General features: G+C 50.8%; 1 pseudogene; it reads left to right on the top strand.

Annotated features, from left to right (window-relative positions):
* The first annotated feature begins 5,713 nt into the window (after window positions 1–5,713).
* LOC135887584 (zinc finger protein 684-like) overlaps window positions 5,714–20,956 on the top strand; it is a 28,646-nt pseudogene continuing 13,403 nt past the window's right edge.

Genomic DNA, 20,956 nt, shown 5'->3' with positions numbered 1-20,956 from the left:
TAAGTGCTGAAGGCTGGAACGTCGTTTCCTTAGTAACGCTACTCAGGCTGCCTGGTGCTTGTGCCCCTGGTTATTATTAACAGCAGATACGGCAGCCTGCTCGTTCAGCAGCCTTCAATGTTACTCATCAAGAAAGATCACAGGCCCAGTTCAGTGACAAAGGCATTGGGCCAGGTTTGTTGCCCCCTAGGCACAGTCCCAGCGCCCTGGCTCCATGGTTACAGGTACAGTGACACATGAGTGCGTAGTAGCCAGGAACAGCTCAGTTAGTGGCCGGACTTTCCACTAGGGTGACCAGATGACAGAGGTCAAATATCGGGAGGCACGGGGGCGGAGCAAAAAAAAAACAAGCCGGTGGCAGAGCAAAAAAAACCCAAGCAGGCGGCGGAGCAAAACAAAAAAAAAAATGCTGGAGCACAGGAAAAACTGAGAAACCACCGGCAGCTCCACGGCCCCCCAGCTTGCCTCCGCTCCATCTCCACCTCCCCCCTCGGGGAGAGAGGGGGGCAACACGCAGAGCCCCCCCCCCCCCCCCCGCCAGAGGGACCTGCCAGGGTCCAGGTGAGTCCCAGGCAGTGCTAGCCTTACCTGGAGTGGCTCCCAGGAAGCATCCAGCAGGCAGGTCCCATCCCTCTGGCTCCTAAGGTCGCGCGAGGCGGGTCGGGTCGAGGGGGGCGGGGGCAGGGGTGGGGGGGCTCGCTGCCGGCGCCTACAAGCCCCGGCCCTGCAGCACACAGTGGAGACCTACTCGCCCGTCTCTGTGCGTGCCTGGGGAGTGGGGCTGCAGCACTCTGCAGGCTCCTGCCGGCCGGCGGGCGAGCGCCGGGAGTTCAGCTGCACTGCCCCAGGCCCAGGAAGAAGAGGTGAGCGGTGCCGGCAGCTCCGGCTTGCGTCCTCCACCAGACGGTCCCCCGATATCGGGACAAAGTGCGTCCCAACCGATGTAAGGTCGGGACGCGGGACAAGTCCCCTAAAATCGGGACTGTCCCGATAAAATCGGGACATCTGGTCACCCTACTTTCCACTGCCCCCTCGGCCGAATAAGGATTCAAGGCAAAGTACCCTGACATTTGTAGCCCGAAACAAACAACTAGAATACACAATTTACGCCCCATGTTATGGATGTCATGACAGCTGTTTGTTACCTCCCCTTCTTCCTGCTGTCGTGGACAAAACATCCCTGTCCATTGTTTTGTCAAACCATCCTACCTTGTACTACATTAGGATGTACCTGTACTAGCTGGAATATATTTAAGTAAATCTCTAGTGCCTAATACATTAGCAACAACTTTGCCAAGTTCATGTACTGGGCAGTGAACTTGTGAGCATCTGCTTTAATACACGGCCTGACTTTGGTTCACAGCCTCTGGTTCATGCCTCAGCTCTTGCACCAGGCCCAGTGCTCCAGGCTTTCTCTCTCTCTACTATACCACATCTGTGGTACTTACTCAGGGCAGTAATTCTCCTCCCAAAATGAGGGAATCTTACATTGTTCAGTAATTAGAGACAGAACAAATCTGTGAACTTTGAGGAGACTTTACAGCAGCATTTGATAAACAAGGGGAAATGAGGAAAAATCTGAGAAGATTTACACAGATTGGCTAAGCAGACAGGAAAAAAGCAAAATCTGAAAGGTCTCATATCAAGTGGGTATTTAAAGCAAAAACACACAATCTTTATACAGAGATTATATTAGTAACCCATCTACAGAGAGAAAGTGATCAGCATCTCAGGGGGATACAGTAAAATTTAGTAAGTGAAGAAAGGGGGAAATCTATGCAGCAATATTTGATGATTGGAGAGAAAGGGGGCAAGATTGGAGGGTAGAATATCTGCATATTAAATAATTATATGGTAGAGCAGGAAAATTGGAGGGGATTTATAACAACTTTACTCTCAAAAAATTACAATAAAAGCATGTTCTTAAGGGTGCAAAGTCAAGCAGTCTCAGTTAGGCATTGCCAGAATCAAGGATGTCTGGGCCCTGTTAATTCAGCCCCCTTGTGTCTGTGCCTAATCATACAATCTTTAGTGACACAGGATCACACACTGCAGCAATCATTAACACAGGTCCTGCCTCTTTCAGGGTATGTGGACACCACAAAACAACAACAACAACAACAAAAAGCCAAAACAGCCCCAAACCAAAACAAACACCACTGCAGCAGAGTCTCAGAGCCTGGGGGCAGCTGACTCAGGGTTGTGCAGGGGCTCAGGCTGCAGGGCTAAAAATAGCAATGTAGAGGCTCAGGCTGGAGTCTGGGGTCTGAGATCCTTCCCCCTTGCCAGGATTTAAAGCTCAGGCTCCAGCCCAAAGCCAAATGTCGACATTACTATTTTAGCCCCAAAGCCAAGTCAATTGCCCTAGTCTTTCAGATTTGTTGTCGTGGGTGTTTATTTGCAGTGCAGACGAACCCTCAGTCTTTCTAGTTTCTGGGGTCTCTGATGGAGCACACATGTCCCTGACCCATCTCTGTGCAATTCAGCAGCACCCCCTGGCTTATCCCAGTGGCAGTAATGGGGTTAGATTAGTAAATGGATAACCACCCCCAAAACAAACACTCTCCTCTGAGTCACCCTCTCTGCTCTGTCTTAATTACTCTGGGCAAAACACCATGACTCCCTCAGACAAACCATGTGTGGTGTTAGTTACCTTTTCTGTCTGAAGGGCTGTCCCTAGGGGGGTGCAGGGCCTGGAGCATAGGTGCTAAGTTTGTGTCACCCCTCAGCTCTGCCCAAGCCCTGCCCCCACTCCACCCCTTCCCCTAAGGCCCCACCCCCACTCCACCTCTTCCCCGCCCAGTTCCGCTCCCTCCCCTCCAGCACCTCTAGACGCTGCGAAACAACTGATTGGTGGTAGGCGCTGGGAGGGAGGGGGAGCTGCTGATCGTCAGGGCCCCCCGGCGGGCAGGAGGTGCTGGGGGGGAGGGGGAGGTTGGTAGGGTGGCTCCTCCTCGCCCCCCGCCCGCCTCACCTCCCGGCCTGCCTCCTCACGAAGCACAGGGCCCCCCAAAGCATGGGGCCCAGGGTGGTCACCCCAATTTGCCATACCCTAGGGACGGCTCTCTCTGTGCCACAGATTGTTCATTTTCCCTCTCTGTTTGTGGTGTTGGAACCTTTAAAACTGAAATTCATTTTCTGGGGCTTGTCTGGAGCCTTGCCTGGGCTGAGATGTGACCTGCAGACTTGGAAATAATAACACTTAGATTTCCCATGAAAGATAAAATACCTCTTCAGTTTAAGGCTCTGCTACATCCTGGGGTGCAATCCAGACTGGTGAAGTGCTGGGTCAGCTCTAACCCTGGAACCTCGAATGCCTCACAGCTCTTGGCCTCTGGGATTCTCTGCCTGGGACGCCCACAGTCAGCACCTAGCATGCAGCCCTGGCCCATTGCTTTGGATCCTGGTGCCTTTCTACAGTACCCTGGACTTCCCCCAGCCTCCCTCAACAACAGGTGAGGTGGCTTTACACCCTGCCCAGCCCAGAAGGGGTTCCCAGGAAGATGGGCTCTGAAACATCCAGCCCTGTCCTAGAACAGTCAGAGGAACGTTAAGGTTTGTTCTCCCTTTAAGGAGTCAATGTGCAACACTTTGTTACTTTCCTTGGTGTCACCAAACAGTTCAGTTCAAACACAGCCCTGGATCGGTCTCTTTCAGAGTCCAGTGAACCTTTGAACTGGATTCTTCTCAGGGTGACCTCCAGACAAAAGTCTATTTCCAGCTGTGAGGCAGGCGACAGGGGGTCTGTCTTGAAGGCAGTGACTTGCTGTTTCCTCCCCTGCGGGGGGTGGGTCAGCTAAAATGCAAATCGTTTAGTCCTGCGCCCTCTGGTGCAATTGATGGGGTCTCTCCCCCCTGCTTTGCTTGATGGGTCTGTGTAAGCGAGATGTAAATACATTGTCATGGTCTTTCAAAGTCCTATGGCAGTAACTCCCAGGGGGGAAATTACATTCCTTTGTCTAGGGCGGGGTGTCCCCAGCTGCTCCAGGCTCTGGGCTGCCTCTCTAGGACCAGGACCCATCACCCTATGTCCCTGTTGATACTGAGGACTTTCTGGAACAATCCCCAGTCTCCATAGAAACCCCCCTTCTCCCTGCCGCCAGGGACCTGGATGTCTCCTTTCTGCTCATTGACATGGTGGCTTCTATGCATCACGCCCAGGGCCGGCTCCAGGCACCAGCTTGCCAAGCAGGTGCTTGGGGCGGCCACTCCGGAGAGGGGCGGCAGGTCCAACTATTCAGCGGCAATTCGGCGGACAGTCCCTCACTCCCGCTCGGAGCCAAGGACCTCCCGCCGAATTGCAGCCACAGATCGTGGCTTTTTTTTTTTTTTTTTTTTTTTTTGCGCTGCTTGGGGCGGCAAAAACCCTGGAGCCGGCCCTGATCACGCCCCCTTAAAGCTGAGAGAAGCTGCCTGTGCCCATGGGACGTGGGGCCCCAGGAGGCAGGAACTAGGGCAGGGGGACTGTAGTGCAATCCCGTCATCTCTAGGACCCAGGAGCAGCTGGGATGCAGCTCTGGGAGCGATCGCTGGGGTCACTCAGTTCCGCATCAGGAAGTGAATTGCACTCGCTGCAGTGACTGGGGCGCTGTGGTGACCCCGGAGCCCTAGATGCAGCTGGGAGACTCCAGCAGTAACATTCCCGCTGCTCCCAGGAGCCTCTCCCAGGGCAGAGACCCCAGCCTGGCCAGGACCCCCCTTCCCGGGCCCCAGCCCCTGCTCCCAGGGAGGGCATCGCTTGGAGGGAAGGTAAGAGACCTGCCCATCCTCCCAGGGAGCGGTGCCGCCCGGGCTGCTGGGTGGAGGGTTTGGCCCCAGGCTGCTCCCAGCGGAGCTGGCTGCGATTCCTGCCCCCTGCCCAGGAAAGCTGCCGCCAGCTCCCATTGTTTGCAGGGCGGGTGAAGCCAGCGGGCGCCGTGGGGAGGGCTGGGACAGCGACACCTGGGGGGACAGAGTGGGGTGGGAGCCAGAAGGGGGCTAAAGACGGGCAGGGAGCTCTGAGAGCCAGAGGGGATTGAGAGGGGAACAGGGATGTGAGGGGCAGGAGGGGAAATGGGGATGCAGGGGGCCGGATGGGTTTGGGGGCAGGAGGCCGTGTGTGCGCAGGAGGGAGGATGAGGCAATTCCTGGGAATCAAGATGCAGGGGATTACTGGGGCGGGTGGGAAAAGTGCTGGGAGAGAAGGAAAATGTGAGTGTGGGACAGTGAGAAGAAATGAGGGGGAGAAAGTGAGGGGATGAGAGTGGGGGGCTGGGGGGAGAACGGGAGTGACAGAGGAGACTGGCTGGGGGAGGGGGAGAGAGGGTAGTGATAAAGGAGAGGGAAGGTGAGAGAGATAATGGCAGCTCCCCCAGCCCATGGCAGCCAGTGGGGAATCTTTTCCCCTAGAAATGGTCAAACAAGTATTGGGGGTGGGCAGGGGACTTCCCCCTAATGGCTCAGAATTTACAAGGCAAATATCCTCTCCCCCCCAAATTTAGTCTTTGGTTTATTTCAGACAGTCTCATTATTTGCAGGGCCGGCTCTAGGTTTTTTGCCGCCCCAAGCAAAAAAAATGTTGGTTGCCCCCCCCCCAACCCTAAGCTCCCCCACCCACCCACCAGTGCCCCCCCCACCCACACCCCCTGCCACCCCAGCACTGGGCTCTCTCAGTTCCGCCCCCTGCCGCCCCAGCACTGGGCTCCCCCCCAAACGTGGGATCCGCTACCAGCACATGGCGGCCGAGCCCGGCCCAGCCACGACTCTGTCCGCATGCGGGTGGAGCTGCTGGGCGGCGCGGAGCGGGAGTACTTCCAGGAGGCGGGGCGGCGCGGAGAACACGGCCCCCTCCCTGGGCTTCATGGCGCTGTTGGTGGCCGAGATGGATCAGTTCATGCTCACCGCCCTCACCCCCGACATGCTGGCGGCCGAGGACCTGGAGAGCCCCCCGGACCTGCTGCTCTTCAGCCTCACCGTATTGCTTCTGTCAGGTGAAGCTCATGTCTTGTGGTCACTTCCTGGCAGAAATCCCTGAGCTCCAAGAGTCACCCAGGCAGGCTCAGTGCTGAGATCAGTGCTCGCTGCTCACTGCAGCAGCAGGGCTGGGAAAACGGCACCACCAGGAACACATCGGGCTGCAGGCAGACTGGCCTGCCTCCCAGGCAGAACTTGGCTCTGAATCTTAACCTGCTGTAGCCAGGATGGGTGAAGAGAAAGAACAGCTCTGGGGATGGGGTGGGGAGCTAGAGGTGGGTATTGGACAGTGCCTTGGGGGGCTGGGAGTGGGCTATGCAGGTGGCTTCAGTGGGGAAGGGAGTTTGGAGTATGAACCCTGCCTCAAGTGGGGCAACTGGAGGAAGGAGCTGCCCCATGGTTTGGGGAGGGTGGGCAGGAGGGTGGGCCTGTCTGCGGGGAGAAGGTTGGGGAGCCATTACCTTTGCCCTGCGGCTTGAAGAGTTGTTACGAACTTCAGGGCCCAGGGAGCCTCACACCTCTTCTGTCCCGAGGGGGGTGTCTCAGAGATGGTTCCTCTACCTCTGGGCCCCCCTTCTACCTCCCATAGTGTGCAGGCAGCTCCCAAGCTTCCCCTCTCCCTCCCTCCATCTTGTGGGCTGGCTCCCTTCTATTATCACTCTCTTCTCACTATCCTGGGGCAGGCCCTTCTGGGGCAATCACCAGCCTTTTGTCTATTTTGATGTAAAAATAAGATCACTGAAGTCTTTTTTATTGTTGTTGGTGGTTTTTTTTAAAACTGAGCTTTAAAAAATCCTGAATCTTTATTTTAACTAGTGTCCCCCAAACACACGTTTTGTTTTTTTTGTTCAGTCCAATTCACGTTCAGTCAGTAAAAAAAAAAATATGGTTCAGGTTCATTTCTGGTTCAAGTATGAAATACCAATTTAAACTGGTTCTCTGGTTGCATTGTAAGTCCAGCTGGCAAATGAGATCAGCACTGGCCTGACTGTCCCTGGGGGCTGCAGGGGCAGCACAGGTAGGCTTGGTCATTAGCTGTCCCCACCAGAGGGCTCTAGTAATTGCTAAGGCAGAGGAGGCCAGTGTCAGTCTCTCTCTGAGCTCAGGATAATAGAGCCCTACAGTTAGCTGGGCTTCCTGGGGCAGATGCTGCTGCCTCCATTGTGATCTGGGAGCCTGTGCTGAGCAGCTGCTGCTGCCCAGCAGGGTCTGTGCTGGGACAGACCATCATTAAATCCCCCTCTGTGCCCAACCGAGGGGAGGCTTCCTCCTGTGGATGGAACTGTCCCGCTGGGGCAGCCTCGGGCTCTGCAGGAATCAGATCCTGACCTGTAGACTCCAGGTGATGAGAGACCTCTGGGGGAAAGTGCCAGGGCTGGACAGGAAAGTGACTCCTCGCCCCGTCTTTGCTTCCTATGTGTCTGCGAGTCCCAGAGCTGCTGCCCCCGACACACCCAGGCTCACACTCCTGTTAGCAGTGGCAATAGCTATTGGAGAAGAAATGCCCACAGGAATGGCAGGACAGTAACCAGCTCTTCCATGCAGAAGGGAGAGGGGAGAGACTGAAAGGGGCAGCAGGAGCAATAAGTGGGGAGGGAGGTTCCCAGCTCCATTTCCTGCAGAATTCTGGGGCAGACTGACTTTCTGGGACAAGGTGAGGACCAGGGAGAGGAAAAGCCAGTTCCTGCCTCTGTCTAGTCCCCGCGCTGCTGGGGGAATGTGCTACCCTGGGGACAGTGTTGGGAGGATCCCCCAAAGAGGCTCCTTTGATTCTGCTCTTTTCTAGCATTTGGCTCAGAGACTGTTCCAGGGAGGGATTTGTGACACAGGAAACAACCTCCCTGGACAGGGCTGGGAAAACAGACCAGAGTGCTGGAGCCTGAACTCACTAGGTAGAGACTGCAGTGAAATACAAAGGGAAGGTGCTGGGATTCCTGTCCCTGTTCCCTGCACGGAGCTCTGCTTCCCACATCAGCCTGTGCCTAGCAGGTGTGTGGTAAATGAGAAGACGCTGCCCTCCTCCATTGATTTGGGGGGAGAAGGAGCTCTCCCGTTCTCTCTGTTTCCTGGATCCTCCTGGCCACTCTGAGCAAGGTGGGGATGGGATTCTGCTCCTCTGGCCCTCCCAGAGCTGTCCTATTTTTATGCTTCTTCCCCCATGAATAGTGGGATTGAGGCTGGGACAACAGGTACTGAGTGGGGAGCACCTGTTGTTTCAGATGCCGGTGACCTTCGAGGAGGTGGCTGTGTATTTCACCGAGGTGGAATGGGCTCTGCTGGATCCCGGTCAGAGAGCTCTGTACAGGGACGTCATGCAGGAGAATTATGAGAATGTGACTTCACTGGGTAAGGATTCCTGTCCCCTCAGCTATTTGAAACCATGGGATCTGAATTTCTGAACCTGGTCAAGTATCAGAGGGGTAGCCGTGTTAGTCTGAATCTGTAAAAAGCAACAGAGGGTCCTGTGGCACCTTTAAGACTAACAGAAGTATTGGGAGCATAAGCTTTCGTGGGTAAGAACCTCACTTCTTCAGATGCCTTGCCTTGCATCTGAAGAAGTGAGGTTCTTAGCCACGAAAGCTTATGCTCCCAATACTTCTATTAGTCTTAAAGGTGCCACAGGACCCTCTGTTGCTTGAATCTGGTCAGGTTCTTCACTGGTCAGTTAGATTAGAGGGGAGTGGGTCACATAGTCCAAGTGTGAGAGAGCCGTTCACCTCCAAACCCCTTCCAACAGGATAGGGGAGTCATGAATCTAATGGACATGCTAATTCATTCCCATCCCTTCAGCTGTCACGGGGGCAGGAGCAGTGTATTATCCTATCTCCATTAATTCTCTCTCACACACAGGATCTCTGTTCACCTTCCTTCCTGGGAGTAGCAGCAGCTGTAGGGAGGGGTCTGGGTTCTGGAGGTTTAGACATAGGCAGGGGTTTAACACCAGAGCTGTGTGTGCCTCAGCAAGTCCCCCAGAGCCCACAGATCCTGAAACCCCCTAGTAAGGGTGGGACAATTTCCCCCTCCCCCAGAGATCGGCCTCTCCCAAAGGGGCTCCGTGACCATGTTCCCATCTGGGTCAGTTTAAATTCAAGATGTGCCCTTTGTGACAAATACTCCACCAATCCTCTGTGCACTCTGATCATGCCTGATTTCAACCCTGAGCAGGACTCCCTATTCCCAAACCTGACCTGATTGCCCGGCTGAAAGCAAGGGAAGAGCCGTGGGTCCTGGAGCTCCAGGCCTCCGAGGAAAGGAAGATCCCAATAGGCACCCGCACAGTTGAGGAGTCCGTGACACTGACACAGAAACTGTTTTGAAAAAGAAGGAAAAAGGTGAAAATCCCCAAAATGTGGTGTGAGCACCCTGAGTTCTGCCTTATCCCACCCAGGTCAGGTTGTGGTCAGCAGGTATCATGTCTTCACGGCACATATCGCTCATCGCTTCCCACCCACCCTGTTAGCTGCCAGGAGTTTTCTCTCTGACTTCACTTCCCTGTGAGTGTTTGGATGGGATGTGGAGGCAGAAACCAAATTCTCAGTCTCCACAGCAGTTATTGCTATTCCCCTTTCTGTCCTTTGTACCAGCCCAGGCAATGACTCCTGCCTGGATTCTCTCTCTCCCCCAGCAGGTGATGAGACAATGAGTGAGAACAGGGAGGGGGATCCACAGCAGGAAGGTCCCGAGGAAGTGGAACTGCAGGGGACCTTTTTGAGAAGAGCTGAAGGGAATTTTTCCCAGTGCTTGGAACAGAGAAAAGCCTGGAGTAATTGGCACAGGTCAGAGAGGAAGGTGGGAAACCACCCAAGGAACAAAGTGAATGAATCCATTGAATGTGGGGGAGGAGGCAAGCATCCCAATGAAACCACAGCCCAGGAGACAAATCAGAAGGAAAAGAAACCCTATAAATGCTTGGAATGTGGGAAAAGTTTTAATCGGAGCTCAAATCTTCTTACCCATCAGAGAGTGCACACAGGAGAGAGACCATATGAATGCCTTGAGTGTGGTAAAAGTTTCAGTGACAGATCAGCCCTTATTAAACATCAGAGAACCCACACAGGAGAGAAACCTTGTAAATGTTTGGACTGTGGGAAAAGCTTCAGTCATCACTCAGTCCTTATTAGACATAGGAGAATCCACACAGGAGAGAGGCCAAATAAATGTCTTGAGTGTGGGAAAAGTTTCACTGTAACATCATCCCTTATTTCACATCAGAGAACCCACAAGGAAGAGAAACCCTATAAATGCTTGGACTATGTTAAAAGCTTCAGTCAGAGCTCACATCTTATTAGTCATTGGAGACTGCATGCAGGAGAGAGACCATATAAATGCTTGGACTGTGGGAAAAGCTTCAGTCAGAGCTCACATCTTATTACCCATGGGAGAATCCACACGGGAGAGAGGCCGTATAAATGCTTGAATTGTGGGAAAAGCTTCAGTTGGTGCTCAGTCCTTATTAACCATGAGAGAATCCACACAGGGGAGAAACCCTATAAATGCTTGGACTGTGGGAAAAGCTACAGTCAGCGCACAGGCCTTATTAAGCATGGGAGAACTCACAAAGGGGAAAAATTGTGAAAATGCCTCCACTGTGAGAAATTGTTCAGTTATATATCACACCTTATTAGACATCAGACAATCCATACAACAGAGAAACCCCGTAGATGCTTGGATGATGGGAAAAGCTTCAATCCCAGGTCATACCTTCCCAAAAATTGGATTATTCACACAGGACAGAATCTATAAATGCCTCAACCGTGGAAAAAGTTTCATTCAAAGATCAAATCTTGCTTCACATCAGACAATCCACACGGAGATAACCCATAAATCCTTGGATTGTGGGAGTAGCTTCAATAACTGCAGGAAAAGATTCAATCTGAGCTCACACATTGTTCCCCATCGGATAATTCACAGAAGAAAGAGCTTGAATGTGTGGGTACCTTCATTTGGTGCTGACATAGCATCAAGCATCAGCAGATCCACCCAGGGAAGAGCCTCTCAGATGTCCTTAGCTTGGAAAATGCTTTCGTTGGAGCTAACACCACATTGGACATCAGAGACTCCTCCACACAGGAGAGAAATTTTCTCACTGACCTGACTAGGGCTGGCTCAGTAAAAACTCCATTTCCTAATTCCTACGCACAGCAGTGGCATTTGGCTCCCAGGTGTCCAGCTGCCCATCTCCGGGCTCCCACCCTCCTCTGCCCCCCAGGTGTTGCTGTCCCAGCCCTCACCACGGCATGGGCTCACTTCATCCGCCCTGCAAACAATGGGATCTGGTGGCAGCTTTCCTGGGCACAGGGCAAGGAATAGCAGCCAGCTCAGCTGGGAGCAGCCTGAGGCAAATGCTTCCCCTGCAGCCAGAATGGAACTGGGAGGCACCGCTCCATGGGGGGGAAGGGTCTCTCTTACCTTCCCTCCAAGGTGTGCCCTCCCTGGGAGCAGGGACTGGAGCCTGGGAAGGAGGGTCCTGGCTAGGCTGGGGTCTCTGCACTGGGAGAGGCTCCTGGGAGCACCAGGAATTTTAATGCAGGAGATTTACCTCTCAAGGGCTCTGGGGTCCCCAGCAGCAGCCGCCGGGGCTCGGAGATCTTGCAAGGAGCGTGGCTGCCCACAGCGCCCCAGAGTCACTGCAGAGAATGCGATTCACTTCCTGCTGCTGGGACTGAGTGACCCCAGTGATTGCTCCCAGACCCACATCCCAGCTGCTCCTGGGTCCTAGCGACCTAGGGATTCCACTTCAGTCACCTGCCCCAGACCCTGCCTCCTGGGGCCTCATGTCCCCTGGGCATGGGCAGCTTCTCTCAGCATTAAGAGGCTTTGTGCATAGAAGCCACCATGTGAATGGGCAGAAAGGAGACATCCAGATCCCGGGGAGGGGGCAGAAGGGGTGCTTCTATGCAGACTGGGCATTGTTCCAGAGTCCCCAGTATCAACAGAGACATGGGGGTGATGGTCCTAGAGAGGCTGCCCGGGACCAGGAGCTGCAGGTGACATGTTTCTCTGTGACACTGACTCACTGTGATTTGCTCTGGTAACAGATGGGCACAGGGAGCAGTGTGTCAGACATGGTCTCTTGTCTCCACCCCAGGCTCCCTGACTAGTAGCCCTGGGCCAGAGCTGAAAGGTCTCCTTCCCTAACTCAGGTCACGGAGTTGTCACTGGTCAGTGTTTTGCCACCAGATTCGTTTGGTGATTGGCAGGGCTAGATTAATCCATCACTGGGTTCTAGGCAAAACCCCTCATGTCACCCGTACCCAGGGTTCCCCTCTGCCCCTCTCCCGGCTGAATCCCACTTGTAGACCCTCACTGCAGCTTCCTGCCTGGAACCTGGATATTGGCACTGAAACTCATGCTGGTCTGGTTCAGGTACTGGTGCTCTGCCCACTCAGGAGTGGCTCCAGCATCCCACCCCACCCCCATTGTGAAGATGTGGGGTGCTGCGGCCAAAATTGAGTGAGTAGCGTTGTGACATGGGTTGCAGCCCCACTCAGTCAGTTTTGGCCTGGTGCCCATCCCCCCAAAATATGTCGTAGGTCTGGGCCTAACCTGAGTGGGCAGTGGAGCAGCCAGCACTGTGCCTTCCCACTGCTGCCGTGGGGCAGGCAACTGAGCCCCTCTCTCAAGCATACACTGACCTAGACACATACCTAGTGTACCTGTTCTTTAATCCAGCCCTGACTACACTTGACCCTCCAGGGTAGGGGTCTGGTTGGGAGGGGTGTGTGCGGAGTTGATTCAGTAGCTGTTGTGTCCAGAGGGGCCTGGTTGCTGCTTCAGAGAGGAGACTGTGCTCGATCTGTCTCTGTTTTCCGTCCTGGGTCAGAAGCTGCTGCCTCCTCCATTGGGATCTGAGAGGCTGAACTGAGCAGCTGCTTCTCCCCCAACAGGGTCTGTGCTGGGGAGAGATCTTCATTAAAGCCCCCTCGGTGCCCAGCCCAGGTGCAGACATTCACTGGGCCAGAGAGAGAGATTGATTCTGCAGTCCAGTGGTTGGGGCACCTGCTGGGAGGGTCCAGACCCCGTTCCCAAGGACTCTTTAATGACTCACCCAATGATCGTGCAGTGTCTCTGTAGCCGTGTCTGTCCCAGGAGATTAGAGAGACAAGGGGAGTGAGGTTATAGCTTTTATTGGACCAACTTCTGTTGGTGAGAGACACAAGCGTTTGAGCTACACAGAGCTCTTCTTCGGGTCAGATATCACCTTACCCAAAGTGTGACAGGTTCAACAGAAGAGACTGAGGGGGTTCCACACCAGAAGATCCCATGTCCCGTTAAAAGAACAGGAGTACTTGTGGCACCTTAGAGACTAACAAATTTATTAGAGCGCTGTCCTCAGACCTGTGGGAATCCCCTGTTCAAATCCTTTCTCCCCATTGGGCAGCAGGGGGGATTGACCCTGGGTCCCACACATAGCATGGCTGCCCTCACCCCTGGGCTAAAACGTTAAGGGAGAAATCACCCCCCCCCCCCATGCAGGTGGAGCTAGGGACCTGCCTAACTCATTCTCTCCAGAAAAGAGTGTGGGCACCTAAGCCACTGGACTCCAGCAAAGGGGTTCCCAGCTGTGCATTCACAGTCAGAGAGAGGCGCCTAAACCAGGCTACAGGGAGAGGCTTATCGCCACGAGAGGGGCGGGGATTAGGATATCTCCCTCTCCTCAGCATCTCTCTTAGGTGGCTCCCTGCCTAGTCTGCTGGCTTTTGTGGATCCCATTCCTAGGTGTGTCTCTCTCTCCATGCGTTGCATAGGGAGCCAAGGTGACTAACTCAGGCATTAGGGATCCCATGTTTTTTCCAGTGATTTTCTAGATGCCTAAAAGTCAGGCATTGCAACACCAAAATCCCTGTATTGACCCAGACTTCAGTGGCTGCCATCAAACAGGTTGTTGATGTCTAGAGAATTGTAGGCCTGGCTGAAGCTGATGGTTCTCCTGATCGGATGGCTGGGGCCCCATGTGTCCTATATTTCCCTTTGTAATTTTCCAATTTTCACCTAAATCTCCAGTTTTCTGCTGATGATTTATAACAGAGAAAGGGCAGAGACAATAAATGCTCTTCAGCACAACCCAGAGCCACAGGAGAATAATCAGGAATGAGACAATCTATCCCAAAGGGGAAACTTGGCAACTCTACTATTCACTCTGCTAATGGGATCTGTCTCAATGAGATGCAAAGGATCAGTCTAGACCAGGGAAAGGGGTGGGGGTTCAGTCAAGGTCAGAGGGAAATGTGCTAGCTAAGCCTGACCACGTTTTCTAGTCTGCACAAACCTAGTCTGCTGCCGAAGCAGAGGTGGATCCCCAGACCTCTAGGCCCTCTGGAAATCAGTTCCTCTCACCATTGGTGTTTTTGGAATGCAGAGGGATGAGGAAGGGCAGAGAGGGTGAATGATAAGGGTCATGAACTCCCCTGTGCTCTCTCGCTTTTCTTATTCTATGATAGACAGCTGCAGCGGCACAGGAGCCAGCAAACAGAGCTGTAAACAGGGGAGTTTCAGTGGGAGTTCTGTTGGAGAAGGTTTTTGTATTTTGTGTATTGTATTTTGTAGTTTTATATGTGTGGAGGCTGGTGGGGCAGTGTGCTGGGAGAGAAGCTGAGCCCTGATTAGGGGGCGGGGCTTCTCTGCTTAGGGGTCCTATAAAGGTAGCCAGCCAGTCAGGCAGCGGCATTGACAGCTGCAGCGGCACAGGAGCCAGCAAACAGCTGTAAACAGGGGAGTTTCAGTGGGAGTTCTGTTGGAGGAGACTAAGAGAGGCAGGCAGAGGAGTAGACAGGCTAGTGAAGGGAGGGGGTGGTGGTGTGTTTTGGTGCCTGTTGTGTGGTTTTTTTCTTTCCTGTGCGTGGTGGTGGTTTTGGTTTGTGTTTCCCGGACTAACAGGTTTTAGGTGGCAAGGCTATGACCGATACAGAGGCAGCAGTGGAAGACACAATGAGGATGACTGGATGTGGAAGCTGCGGCATGTACATGATCCTGGAGGGGGTATCTGAAAAGAGTTTCGTCTGCATGAAGTGCCGCCTGATAGAACTGATGGAAGAAAAGATCCGAGGATTGGAGATGCAGGTGGAAACTCTGGTCGAGTTTAGAAGGGGATTCGAGCAGATGATGGAGCAAAGACATGAGGAGGCTGAAGGAAAAAGCTCAGACTTGCAGATGGAAACAGGACCAAAGAATTCTGAGGGGAGACTGCTGGGTGAGGAAAGTGGACAATGGAAGCATGTGACTAAGAGAACCAGGCAGAGGAAGAGACAGGCTAGTGAAGGAGAAATAGAGCTCAGGAACAGGTTTGCGGAGTTGGAAAATGAAAAAGGGGCACAGCAGGTGATCGCTGAAGGTGAGAGGGCAAGGAAGAAGAGAAGAGCAGCTAGTCCTGTAGGAAGAGGGGAAGAGTCGATGGAGATAACAACACCAAATATGAGCCCCAGGAGGATACGGGATGGATTGCGGAGGATTGCAAGGGACAATAGAAATCAAGAGGACTTGCAGCCAGAGGGAGCAGGGGATAGACCGGAGAATCGCATCTTTACCAGAAAAAGGCAGGTCTACATGATTGGGGACTCCTTACTGAGAAGAATAGACAGGCCTGTAACTAGAGCTGATCCGGAGAACAGAAGGGTGTGCTGTCTGCCGGGTGCTAAGATACGGGATGTGGACCTGAGGCTGAAAAGGATCCTAACGGGAGCGGGAAAGAATCCGCTGATTGTCCTTCATGTGGGAACAAATGATACTGCTAGATTCTCGCTGGAACGTATCAAGGGAGACTATGGCAAGCTGGGGAAGACGCTTAAGGAAATCGAGGCTCAGGTGATCTTCAGTGGGATTCTGCCTGTTCCTAGAGAAGGGCAACAAAGGTGTGACAAGATTATGGTGATCAACAGATGGCTCAGGCAGTGGTGCTATAAGGAGGGCTTTGGGATGTATGGCCACTGGGAAGCATTCATGGACAGAGGACTGTTCTCTTGGGATGGACTTCATCTGAGTAAGGAGGGGAATAGACTTCTAGGATGGAGGCTGGCACAACTGATTAAGAGAGCTTTAAACTAGGACTTTGGGGGAGATGGTTGGGAGATGTCCAAGTAATCTCCACGCCGGAACTTAACATTGAGAAGGAAGAAAACAAAGTAAGAAAGGATACAGCCGTGGGTATGAGAATGGACGTAAGGAGGAAGGGTTGTGTAGATACCAGTCTAATAGGTGATACTGGCGGTAGAATGTCTGTTCCTAATCGGGTAAAGAATGTCAGTGAAGCCAAACGTCAAAAATTAGGATGTTTCTACACTAATGCGAGGAGCCTAGGTAACAAAATGGAGGAACTAGAGCTACTGGTGCAGGAAGTGAAACCAGATATTATAGGGATAACAGAAACATGGTGGAATAGTAGTCATGACTGGAGTACGGGTATTGAAGGCTATGTGCTGTTTAGGAAAGACAGAAATAAAGGCAAAGGTGGAGTAGCATTGTAGATCAATGATGAGGTAGACTGTAAAGAAATAAGAAGGGATGGAATGGATAAGACAGAGTCTGTCTGGGCAAAAATCACATTGGGGAAGAAAGCTACTAGATCCTCCCCTGAGATAGTGCTTGTGGTGTGCTATAGACTGCCGGGATCTGATTTAGATATGGATGGAGACCTTTTTAATGTTTTTAATGAAGTAAATACTAATGGGAATTATGTGATCATGGGAGACTTTAACTTCCCAGTTATAGACTGGAGGACAAGTGCTAGTAATAATAATAGGGCTCAGATTTTCCTGGATGCGATAGCTGATGGATTCCTTCATCAAGTAGTTGAAGAACCAACAAGAGGGGATGCCATTTTAGATTTGGTTTTGGTGAGCAGTGAGGACCTCATAGAAGAAATGGTTGTAGGGGACAACCTTAGTTCGAGTGATCATGAGCTAATTCAGTTCAAACTAGATGGAAGGATAAACAAAAATAGATCTGGGACTAGGGTTTTTGATTTTAAAAGGGCTAACTTTAAAGAATTAAGGAAATTAGTTAGGGAAGTGGATTGGACTGAAGAACTTGTGGATCTAAAGGCAGAGGAGGCCTGGAATTACTTCAAGTTAAAGTTGCAGAAACTATCAGAAGCCTGCATCCCAAGAAAGGGGAAAAAATTCATAGGCAGGAGTTGTAGACCAAGCTGGATGAGCAAGCATCTCAGAGAGGTGATTAAGAAAAAGCAGAAAGCCTACAAGGAGTGGAAGATGGGCGGGATTAGCAAGGAAAGCTACCTTATTGAGGTTAGAACATATAGGGATAAAGTGAGAAAGGCCAAAAGCCATGTAGAGTTGGACCTTGCAAAGGGAATTAAAACCAATAGTAAAAGGTTCTATAGCCATATAAATAAGAAGAAAACAAAGAAAGAAGAAGTGGGACCGCTAAACACTGAGGATGGAGTGGAGGTTAAGGATAATCTAGGCATGGCCCAATATCTAAACAAATACTTTGTCTCAGTCTTTAATGAGGCTAATGAGGAGCTTAGGGATAATGGTAGGATGACAAATGAGGATATGGAGGTGGATATTACCACATCCGAGGTAGAAGCCAAACTCGAACAGCTTAATGGGACTAAATCGGGGGGCCCAGATAATCTTCATCCAAGTATATTAAAGGAACTGGCACATGAAATTGCAAGTCCATTAGCAAGAATTTTTAATGAAACTGTAAACTCAGGGATTGTACTGTATGACTGGAGAATTGCTAACATAGTTCCTATTTTTAAGAAAGGGAAAAAAGTGATCCGAGTAACTATAGGCCTGTTAGTTTGACATCTGTAGTATGCAAGGTCTTGGAAAAAATGTTGAAGGAGAAAGTAGTCAAGGACATTGAGGTCAATGGTAATTGGGACAAAATACAACATGGTTTTACAAAAGGTAGATCATGCCAAACCAACCTGATCTCCTTCTTTGAGAAAGTAACAGATTTTTTAGACAAAGGAAATGCAGTGGATCTAATTTACCTCGATTTCAGTAAGGCATTTGATACGGTTCCACATGGGGAATTATTAGCTAAATTGGAAAAGATGGGAATCAATATGAAAATTGAAAGGTGGATAAAGGGGAGACTACAACGGGTCATACTGAAAGGTGAACTGTCAGGCTGGAAGGAGGTTACTAGTGGAGTTCCTCAGGGATCGGTTTTGGGACCAATCTTATTTAATCTTTTTATTACTGATCTCGGCACAAAAAGTGGGAATGTGCTAATAAAGTTTGCGTATGACACAAAGCTGGGAGGTATTGCTAATACAGAGAAGGACCGGGATATCATACAGGAAGATCTGGATGACCTTGTAAACTGGAGTAATAGTAATAGGATGAAATTTAATAGTGAAAAGTGCAAGGTCATGCATTTAGGGATTAATAACAAGAATTTTGGTTATAAATTGGGGACACATCAGTTGGAAGTAACAGAGGAGGAGAAGGACCTCGGAGTATTGGTTGATCACAGGATGACTATGAGCCGCCAATGTGATATGGCCATTAAAAAAGCTAATGCGGTCTTGGGATGCATCAGGCGAGGTATTTCCAGTAAAGATAAAGAGGTGTTAGTACTGTTATACAAGGCACTGGTGAGACCTCATCTGGAATATTGTGTGCAGTTCTGGTCTCCCATGTTTAAGAAGGATGAATTCAAACTGGAACAGGTACAAAGAAGGGCTACTAGGATGATTCGAGGAATGGAAAACCTGTCTTATGAAAGGAGACTCAAAGAGCTTGGCTTGTTTAGCCTAAGCAAAAGAAGGCTGAGGGGAGATATGATTGCTCTTTATAAATATATCAGAGGGATAAATATCAGGGAGGGAGAGGAATTATTTAAGCTTAGTACCAATGTGGACACAAGAACAAATGGATATAAACTGGACATTAGGAAGTTTAGACTTGAAATTAGACGAAGGTTTCTAACCATTAGAGGCGTGAAGTTCTGGAACAGCCTTCCAAGGGGAGTAGTGGAGGCAAAAGACATATCTGGCTTCAAGCCTAAGCTTGATAAGTTTATGGAGGGGATCGTATGATGGGATATCAATTAATTGCCAAAATTAGGCTCTTTGATTATTAGCAGGTAAATATGCCCAATGGTCTGTAATGGGATGTTAGATGGGGTGGGATCTGAGTTACTACAGAGAATTTTTTCCTGGGTGCTGGCTGGTGAGTCTTGCCCACATGCTCAGGGTTTAACTGATCGCCATATTTGGGGTCGGGAAGGAATTTTCCTCCAAGGCAGATTGGCAGAGGCCCTGGAGGTTTTTCGCCTTCCTCTGCAGCGTGGGGCACGGGTCACTTGCTGGAGGATTCTCTGCACCTTGAGGTCTTTAAACCACGATTTGAGGACTTCAATAACTCAGGCATAGGTTAGGGGTTTGTTACAGGAGTGGGTGCGTGAGATTCTGTGGCCTGCGTTGTGCAGGAGGTCAGACTAGATGATCATAATGGTCCCTTCTGACCTTAAAGTCTATTAGTCTATCCTCAAACAGCTGATAGCCCTAGTACCCACCTCCCTCTTATTCCCATTTTTACCAGCCCCAGCCATTCATTCCCCCAGTTCCCTGTCCAATATCATACCTCCTGGTCCCTTAATGTTTGATTCCCCCAGAACCCAGCGCTTTCGGGAGGGGAGAGTTACCAGGTTCAGGGACATTCATTCTTCAGAGAACAGCTCCAAGTAAGTGGGGGAGCCCAGCCCAGGGGCTGGTGGAAGACGGGCAGTGGGGACAGGTGTCTAGAGTTGAAGTTGGGGCCTGGCCCAGGTGTCCTCCTAGTCTCCATGGAAGGGACCACCAAAGAACCAGAAATCTGCTCTGAGATCTTTAACAACAGCAGCGCCAATGCAAAACAGCACAAGAGCGCAGACGAAGCATCAGGGCAGTCCAAAGCTCGTATATGTCAAGCCCAAGGACAAAACAAAAGACTCTGGTAAAAAGCAGCCACGCAAACACAACTCCAGTTCCTCAGCGGTCAGCAGCACACCAATCCCTGAGAAAACTGTGAGGGAAAACACACACATTCACAAACCCGGAGCATGCGCTTTAGGGGTTGTGAATGTGAGGGAAAACACATATTCACAAACCCAGAACCATGTGTATTTGGGTCTTTTCCATTCACCTTGTCCACCGGTGACTCCCATGAGCTGGGGTCGCCTTCCTCCAAAGAGGTGATCTTCCTCACAAGCAGTTGGGTTTCTGGGTTGGATTCTAGCATATCCATCAACGGCTTAAGCTTTAAAGTTTTGGGTTGTTTTGAAATAAAATGGATGTATCACAACCACAGTAAACACCCTACAAATACCCATAGCTTTAAATGTTTGTACAGCAAAGGCTTGTTCTATAAAAGTATGGTGGAGGTTTGTGAACCCTTGAAACATTTCAGTTTTGGGTTAGATCCTTGTTTATTTTCGTAAATATATTATTTTAATGATTTTGAGTTGCTAGAAAGAGTGACCCATAGCGTTAACCAACTCCTAGGTTATATTAAAACTGTCCAATAGCATCTATGAACTCCTGGGGTTATATTTCATTTAATATTAATCAGAGCTCACCATCCTCACCTACCCACCTCCCTTACTGTGGGTGTTCACACATCAAACTTAATTACTGATCACTAATACGTTTAACCCTGATGGAAACAAGGGTGGGTAATCACATCTAGACCTACAGACTCAATAGAGTCACCCTGGCTATTCAGTGGGGGTGTGGTTAAACCATCAGCTCAACAGGGTAGTCAAACACATGTCTCAAACATCCCTGTTTTATATAGAAGCCTTTTTGGGGGGGGGGACTTTTATTTTAAACACATTTTTTGGGGGGGGTTCCCCACAAGATTCTATTACACGCATTTCAGCTGTTATGCTGTAAATGGGTCTCTTTTACAGAAAGACACAAGAGCTAGTTTCTTATGAACTTTTTTTTTTTAATTTAAAAGACATACAGCCCTTGAAAACAAACCAAGATGCTCCATCAAAACTTTTATCTCACTTAAGGGCCACACAGATCTTCTAACAGAAACAGATA

Source organism: Emys orbicularis, chromosome 13 (genome assembly GCF_028017835.1).
Source record: "Emys orbicularis isolate rEmyOrb1 chromosome 13, rEmyOrb1.hap1, whole genome shotgun sequence".
In the NCBI taxonomy this organism is placed as follows: domain Eukaryota; kingdom Metazoa; phylum Chordata; order Testudines; family Emydidae; genus Emys; species Emys orbicularis.
Note: the sequence above shows the minus strand (reverse complement) of the source record. Positions and strands in the feature narration are given on the sequence as shown.